General features: G+C 46.8%; 2 non-coding genes across 2 annotated transcripts; both read right to left on the bottom strand.

Moving 5' to 3' along the window:
- Positions 1–7,810: 7,810 nt before the first annotated feature.
- On the bottom strand, positions 7,811–7,884 carry trnat-ugu (transfer RNA threonine (anticodon UGU)). Its single transcript has one exon. It is a non-coding gene; the product is annotated as a tRNA-Thr (tRNA).
- Positions 7,885–8,482: 598 nt separating this feature from the next.
- Positions 8,483–8,554, bottom strand: trnaa-cgc (transfer RNA alanine (anticodon CGC)). Its single transcript has one exon. It is a non-coding gene; the product is annotated as a tRNA-Ala (tRNA).
- Between the last annotated feature and the right edge of the window lie 144 nt (positions 8,555–8,698).

The following is an 8,698-nucleotide window of genomic DNA, read 5'->3' as shown; positions in this document are numbered from 1 at the left end:
TACACATGCATATACTAGGGCCTGAGAGCCAAGGTCAAGCAAAAACACACAGAACCATGCACACCTCAAACGCACACACCTCATCGAAAGGAGGATACAGCATAAGACTGTATCACACAGGGACTCAGGACCTTCTTCTGAAGCAGACCTTCCACGGAGGCGAAGCTCTGGACGAACCATCAGCGCTGATTAGGGACTTAGACATATTCGATCTCTCACGCTTTATGACTCTGTATAACCGTTGCCACTTTACTTAATAAATCCAAGGTCCTCGTGCCGACAGACTTTATTACCTCTCCGTCTCATTTTATCTGGTCCAGTAACTAGACAGACCGTTTTTCCCCTCACAGGTATGGCCGGTGTGGTCGGTGCTATTGACGGGACGCACATAAAAATAATTGCGCCATCAAAAGACGAGGACGTGTTCGTCAATAGGGAGAAAGGGCATTCCATCAACACGCAGGTTGTTTTTGATGGAAATTTTAACAGATTCAGATTTCAGACTTTATTGTCATTGTGCAAACAACGAAATTGGGGTTCTTCATGAGAGATACAGATTCTCATCAGAGGCTGTTCGTTATTTGATCGTCCTTGTTGGACCTTATGTAGACAATGCTTACTGTGCTAGAGTGGAGGTAGCGCGACAGTCTTGAATTTCTGCGCAGGGGGTTCGACTCCCAAGTGACGCGAATTTATGTGAAGCTTCTCATGCACATGGAATACTTATTCACTAAAGCTTAAGGAATTATATTTGCAATATATATAATATAATATTGCAATACAAGCTGCGCCCGCCGATTTAAGTAGCCGATCTCCGGCTAGACTAAGCCGAAAAACTGCTCCCGACCAGGTTTGGTTGTGAGCATAAGTCACTGGGGCCTGCCCGTAATTCCGACGCCTCATTGTTCCGACGTCTCAATGTTCCGAAATATTTCCCATTAAATCGACATGCCACTATTCCGACGGTTCAATGTTCCGAAAACGAAACCCATTGGTCCGAAGGTCCGTTAGTCCGACTTTTCAAAAAGGAGGCGCATTAGGCCTACGGTTCAATATGCCGAATAGGAAAAATAGTTTTATACCTCGCTCGCTCCCTCTCTCTCTCGACCCAAGAGAACTTTTTTCGGTCGTTCCGCATCCCACAAGTGGCCAGAGTCGTGGATGGAACTTTGATTCCAATTCTCACGCCCCACGTTGATGGCCACGTCTACATCTGCCGGAAGGGATATGCCGCTGTCAACTGCCAGGTGGTGTGCGACCATCAGGGCATCATCCTCGATGTCGTAGCGAGATGGCCTGGAAGCACTCACGACTCCTTTGTGTTCCGCGAGTCCTCCATCGGACGGCTGGCTGCAGCCTCCAGGGGAGAGTGGCAGCTCCTCGGAGACAGTGGCTATCCGCTTAGGCCTCACCTGTTCACCCCAGTGGCTAACCCGGGAGACGTCCACGAGGAACAGTACAACAAAGCCCACCGTCTGGCCCGGTGCATTGTCGAGCGCACGATCGGCAGGTGGAAGTTGCGCTTCCGATGCCTCCACAAGTCCGGCGGAGGGCTCCAGTTTGCGCCAGCCAAGTCGTGCACTGTGATCTGCGTGACAGCAATGTTGCACAACATTGCAGCCAAGGCTGGGGTGGCGTTGGGTGAACCGGACGAGGACGAGGTCGAGGAAGATCCATTCTTTGGAATTTGGTTTGGAATCACGCCGAAGAGTGATCGCGGCTTTTTTTTACCCCCCCCCCCCCCATGTCACTAAACATCCCCGTCAACGTGACCAATCCCCGCCATATCCCAGCCTTTTGCCTGCTCCTTTTGCCTTTAATTTTTTTTTTGTGGCCTAAATATGTTTTATAGCCTAAATAGCCTAAAAAGTAGCCTATGTCACAAATCCCCCCACTTTCTCTCACAGATTTTGAGTGCCCTGCCTGCGCAGGGCACTTCTGGACTGTCCCGTTTTATTGTGGCCATTTTAACGTCTTTATTAATAAATTAATTAATAATCTTTATTAATCACCAAACTAAGAACATAAAGGCGCAATGCGTTTTAATAAAACGCATCCAATACACGGAATGTCCGATGGTGACGCCACTGAGGCTATAGCTAACGATGCTCTTAGCGTCCTACGAGTACCTACGAGTACCCCTGGAGTACTCGTTAGTTCCGAGCGTTTTCACGACGTTCGTTACCAACGATGCTTTCGGGAAATGCGGTGAAAACTCTACAATGCCCTTTCGACGCACTTCACGATCCACTTAGGCTAACAACGCTTTCGGGAAACGGGGCCCAGGACTCGGGCGCCTTGTTGATCTTTGGTAGAAGATGAAACAGGCGTTCGCGTGGAGTGTCTGGACCGTCTAAATATATTTTCTGTCAATGTGTGATGTATTTACGTTTTTGGAGATCAGTAAATATATTGCGAATTTGATGTTGCGTGGCCAATTGGAGTGAATCCAGTATGGGTCTGTAATGTAATGTGTTCCCTAACTGTCTGTGTGCTTCTAAGAGGTATTGTTGTGTATCTAAGATGACTATTTTGGACCCTTTGTCAGCGGGTTTAATGACTGTGTTTGTAATTACGCAGGTGTCTAAGGCTACGTTTACATGATGACGGTCTGAACAGAAGACTCAAAAGTGGCGTTGCGTCTTCACTTTTTATTCTGCGTTTAGACGAGCGTTTTCGGGAGGAAATCTGCGTGCATACGGTGTCGCAAAAGTGTGTGGAATTCGATTGGGTATGCATGCCAGGCTGCTAGGTGGTGCTGTGATAGACTATCACACAACACCGCCATGTCTGAGCGCATGCGTAGAATCTTCCTTCTCTTATCCGTGCCGCAAAAACCAAAAAGATCCTTCTCTGTTCAGTAATACTATCTGTAAATATCCTGTACATTTCGTGGAAATACTCCTGTATGCTTGTTAGAGCTGCCAGAGCAGCTTGAAGGTCCGACGCATGGAAATAATCAGACATGTTAGTTTATTTCCTTTTACTGGCACATGTATGTGACGTAAGCGCGTACGCGACGTGAGCAGATCTGAGCAGTGTTTTGCGTCTTGGCAGTTTAGACGGAAACGCTACGGCGGAGCGTTTTCAACTTTTCCACTCTGGAGGGTAGTTTCAGATTTATGCGTTTTCATGCCCCAAAAACGCCGTCACCGTCTAAACGAAAGGCACTTCCGATAAAATATTTTGTCGTTTTCACCCGCAAGCGTCCTCGTGTAAACGGGGCCTAAGTGCCGTATATTTTTGTTCAGTAATGTTGGGTGTCTCTAAAATGTTGGTTGAGTGGTTATGTATGGTGTGGCAACCCGGCCCGGGCCAATTAAGGACATGCAGAGGACCAGGTGGAGAAGCAGTGCTTAAATAGCCTGCTTCTCCACTCATTCAGGGCTCACCCAGCCATGTGGCTCCTCTACGGAGAGACCGGTCCTCGTGGTTGACGGGATTAAACATGCCTTTTTGGCTTTTGCCCAGCAAAGATGTGTCCTGTTTCGGGAAGTGGTGGTTCGCTCACCGTGCTGGGTTACCACAATGGCTATGTGTATTGTTGTGGAGGAGTGCGGTGAGGTTCCCCGACAAGACTGGGCCCACCGGGACGGCCATGGAAATGTTACATAAGTTTGAGGGACCGGTTATATTTATGGACGTCTCTGAGAAATTTGAGTTTATCTGAAATACGAGGGGTGGGGATGAAACTGAGGCCCCTCTCCAGCAGCTGAGTTTCCGTTTCTGAGAGATGGAAGATGGTGAATAGGTTCAGAATGTTAGATTCCTGGGTACGGGGGTGTCCCTGTTGGGACTTAGCCCCCGCCCGAAGTTTAACTGATCCAGCCTGTGAAGATGTGAATGGCACCTTCACTGTTTTAAACCATGTTTTAAAAGATGCACATATTCCTGTCTGGCTGTTAGCCGTCTGCAGCTGTGGCTCATAGGCTAATTGAGCCACACCCATTCTGGTGCTCCTTGACCCGAGGATTCCAAGGGACGCGTTACGGCAACGTTACGGCTGCGACTCTGACCTGCTTGCATTTCCACCGGGCGCGTTACGGCAGCGCAACGTGCGTTGCGAGCCAGCCGTATTCACGCGAGATCACGAGATCACGCGATAATTCCTAAACCTAATGTACTCAACTTCTACTCCCAAAACGACTGCAATTAAATGCCACGCTTTGACCTTCCGGCCATTGCCCTTATAAAAATGATGATTTGGTACATAAATGAAGCTGTGATAGGCTACATGAGCTGAGTATTTCGTTTTATTTTGAAAATTGACCGGATGCTCTATGGCTTTTACTGTTTCACTTCCTGCCCTTCTGGATCTGCTCTGTTGAAATTGACGCGGTTCAGCAACGGCTTGCGGCAAAATAGAAATGCTACGGAATGATAGCGCTGCGGCAAGGCGAGCCGCTCCTGGGACGCTGCTGAGACGTTCCGCAGCCGCGCCCGGTGGAAATGGTCTCATTGATTAGAGTGGAACCTATCTGCTGCGGTGACCGATCGAGGAAACTCTTTTTCACACAGACAATGTTGAAGTGCGTGTGATGCAGTGTCTGCTGTCCAATATATGTCGTCATGAGTTGTGTGAAATTCAGAATGGTGTATTTCGAAAAGTGTGTTGTATTTTATAGTGATGAATAAATTAAGGCGTGTTAATAGGGTCTGATGTGGTGCAGATAAATTATGTGAGAAATTAATGAGGGGGACATAGATTGTGGCCTGCGGGTATTTTTCTACTGTTTTGCGGTGCAGGGCCTGGAGAATGCCCGTTGTCGACTCAAACAGGTTCTCCCTGTGGTTGATGCCCAGAGAGAGCACCACAACCTTTGTGTGTGAATTGGGGGGATTTTTATCTAAGATCCGTGTGATGTGTTGGTGTTTGGCACTGGGATAGCTGTCAATTTGGACGTCTATGTGTGTGTGGGAAGGGATCCGACTCAGGTTTGAGTCACCTGTTACGTATTTTAAGAATCTAAGCTACCCACACATAGACCCAATGAAGCAGGACCAAACATATAAGCCGTAAATACTATACATAGCCACGGAAGTACCAGCCAGGCTCAGGAGGGGATGGTTTGGGCTCCAGTGGAGGGTGAAACCAGCAGGCCTGGATCTTTTGCTTTAGTTGGCCTGTAGGCTCATACAAGCATTTGGAAACCCAGACCTGATCGGCTTCCTGGATCACCCTTCTGAACTGGTCAGGCAGGAAACCTTTCCAGTTGACCCTCTGTGCTGCAGGTTGTGGAGCTGCCGTGTGGTGTGGCGCGGCAGAGCAGGATGAAGAAGGGGGCAGAGACGGCTTTGATGGTACCCTGAAGTGTGCTGCAGGTGGTGGAGCTGCCGTGTGGTGTGGCGCGGCAGAGCAGGATGAAGAAGGGGGCAGAGACGGCTTGGATGGTACCCTGAAGGCATAGTGAACCACTTGGATGTGGTTCAAAAGACCAACAGTACCCTGCACCTTGGCCCCACAGGTATCACACTGCTCCTCCTTGTGGTGTTCCGACAGGTGCTGGGTGAACCGGTCTCCCTCCACATGCAGGTTGCACAGGCAGCACTGCACTCCCTCTCCTGCTTCTGCGTCTCCTCTCCCTGCCTCTGCGTTGACTGCCCCTGCCTCTGTGTCTCCTCCTCTCGCTGCCTCTGTGTCTCCTCCTCTCGCTGCCTCTGTCTCTCCTCCTCTCGCTGCCTCTGTGTCTCCTCCTCTCGCTGCCTCTGTCTCTCCTCCTCTCGCTGCCTCTGTCTCTCCTCCTCTCGCTGCCTCTGTGCCTCCTCTCGCTGCCTCTGTGCCTCCTCTACCTGCCTCTGTCTCTCCTCTCCATACCTCCGTGCTCCCTGCCTCGTCCGTCTTAACTCCTCCTGCCTCACTAGACCCAGCAGTGCCTGATGACAGATCTGCTGGCTGGGGGGGGGGTGGGGGGGGTTACAAAAAGAGGGCCATGCTATGCTACATGCAACTAAGAATCCTACACTACTATACTAGTTTTCTCCAGAATGGTACAGATACATATTGTTCAATAAATAAATCCACAAAATAGAATGATGTATTGAATAGTGTTTATTCTGACATGTTAAAAGAAAATCAATAAAAAGCAAACAGGCTTTGAAAACATCAGAGGCATTACTGCAAAATCACTGAAGCCCACCAGAGGAAAAAACAAATAAACAAACCAGCAAACAATCAATTAGTAAATAATTTCACCTACCTTGTGGAACCCACAGGAGCACTTAAGGCTTCTCCCAAACAGATCCTTGGTGTTCATTTGCTTCTGCAGCGGGCAAGCGTCTATTTTTTCTAAGGCCTTTTCCATTTTGTGGCCCCTGGCCGTTTGCCTGTGGTAAAATGGAATTGGCCCCGAGCATACTTAAGGCATACATCCCTCCAATAGGAATCAGGCTTTGCTTCCTTCATCTGCAAACATCAAATGTAAAACAGGTTAATGTCGAGCTAGGCTATGTGTGTGTACAGACAGACAGATTGGTAGAAATGATACATGTGTATGTATTTATATATATTATGTATGTTTGTAGGTGGGTAGGTATGTTTTGCATTACTGTTTTATTACTATACAAATAAAGTTCTAATAATATTAATGTTATCATCATTATTTGTATTATTCAATCAATCAATATTTTCATACGAAGACATTGTAGCACAAAGTGCTTCACAAAATAAAAGCAGGCAAACTAGAGGATCATTATTGTTAATAATTAAACTTGGCACAATTAAACTTGTTTCATACACCTGTTTGCGCTGTTCACGCACATAACAAGACTCGATTACCGGAGGGGATGAAACTTGGCACAACTATTTCGTTTATACAACAAATAAATACGTTATTATTGATTCTGTCAAATCATCCCCACCATAGCCACACAGTGCTAGCATGTATCAGGTAGAATGTAGCTATTACAGTCAGAAGCTCGTTAGCAAAGCGACGTAACAAGAAAGTTGAAATACAAGTTGAATATCGTGCTGACGGGACGGGAACATTATAACACTAATACTATTAGAGCTTTCTTTGGTTGTTTTGCTTTTTTTGGTGTCGCTTTTATGAGTATTAATAAAGTTTCCAAACCTTTCTACCGATGTTTTATCTCCCGTAAGCGGTGGAAAAAATGGCTGCCACTCTAACGCGATGTTCATCGTATATTCCCGCCCCCTCCCGCGTCACGTGACCTATACTGTTCGGAACTGTGGTCGGATCTCATTCGAAACTCTTTGATCTCTGAAGGAATATGTTCGGACCTGGTTAGGAGCAGGTTAGGACCTCGTTCGGATTTGTTCGGACCTTTTGTAATGTGTTAGGACCTCGGAGGCAGTCCAAAAACCGGCAGGTACGGCCACGACAACACACTTGTAGAGTTCCAAGTCTCTGGCTTTTTGGAACAGGAAGAGCCTGGAACACTTAGGGTAAATCTAATTTTGAAATAGTCTTCAAATTGACGGAAGCTAGCTTTGATCACATCTTGGAGACGGCAGGCATTGAACCTCAGGCCTTCTACATGAGAAGCATACGCTTTGCCGTTGAGAGAAGTCCCCTGTGTTACTTCAATTGTACACCTGTAAAACCGGTTTCCACAAGCTTTGCTTAACGATAGAAGGGACAAATAGGTCATCAGTTGGCACTAGGGTATCATACATTTCATAGAGAATTTTGCTTGCCTGCCACCGTTGTCATTGATGGAAAGTCTATTGCATTGATGGAATGCAAGTTTACTACAAGCAAGATTGCCAGTTAGGACAATTCCGTTTTTTTTTAACTGCAAGAAACACTTTTATCACATCTACACCAGATGATGCTGTTGCAAAAAGTGTAGGTACTGCTGGGAGTTGAACCCAGGGTCTCCTGTTTACAAGACAGGCGCTTTCACCAGCTAAGCCACAGTACCCCTATTGTAATGTTTACTTGAGACACCAATGAAAAAGGTCTCATGTAAAGTGACCCGATCATGTGTTAAGCTATCAGAACTGGCGGCTAAAGGAATTCCAATTGAGCAGGTTACTTACATTATACAACTTACTGATGTGATTAGAACACTGCCTCTTCTGTGAACTAGACAGTCACTATGACAGTCCCAGCCACAGCTACCCTCTCAGTTCAGGAGAAATGCTTCAGCAAATTATTGGGAAGACAACGAAAGAGGTCTGCAGTACCATGACATATTTCTGTTGATCCTTTAAACAGTCCCTTAAACATACACTGATTAACCTGTACCGTTGACGGCAGGATTCGAACCTGCGCGGGGGGACCCCAATGGATTTCTAGTCCATCACCTTAACCACACAGTTTCGACATTTCAATTCACTATCTTGTTCAAACATTAGCATTCTGCAACATTTTTGGTAGGTAAAGCATTGCGTGACCTCTTTTTGTTTAAACATTTATTACACAGTAACATTCGGCAATGTTTCGTGATCGGATCACTTTTGACTTCGACCTTATAAATGGGATTCATTCAAAAACATCGCGTCACCTTCAATACAATTTGGAGATGCCGGGGATTGAACCCGGGACCTCATACATGCGAAGCATGCGCTCTACCACTGAGCTACATCCCCTCAAGGTATTACATAGTACATCTCTACTATCAATACCTGAAGCTTTGCTTAATGATACAGCCAATCAATAGGTTGACTTGCATTAGGCCATCCTAAGAGATGAAGATATTTGGCCTGCCTGCTAAAAGCAGAGGTGGTAAACTG

Source organism: Gadus morhua, unplaced genomic scaffold (assembly GCF_902167405.1).
Source record: "Gadus morhua unplaced genomic scaffold, gadMor3.0, whole genome shotgun sequence".
Taxonomy (NCBI): Eukaryota; Metazoa; Chordata; class Actinopteri; order Gadiformes; family Gadidae; genus Gadus; species Gadus morhua.
Note: the sequence above shows the minus strand (reverse complement) of the source record. Positions and strands in the feature narration are given on the sequence as shown.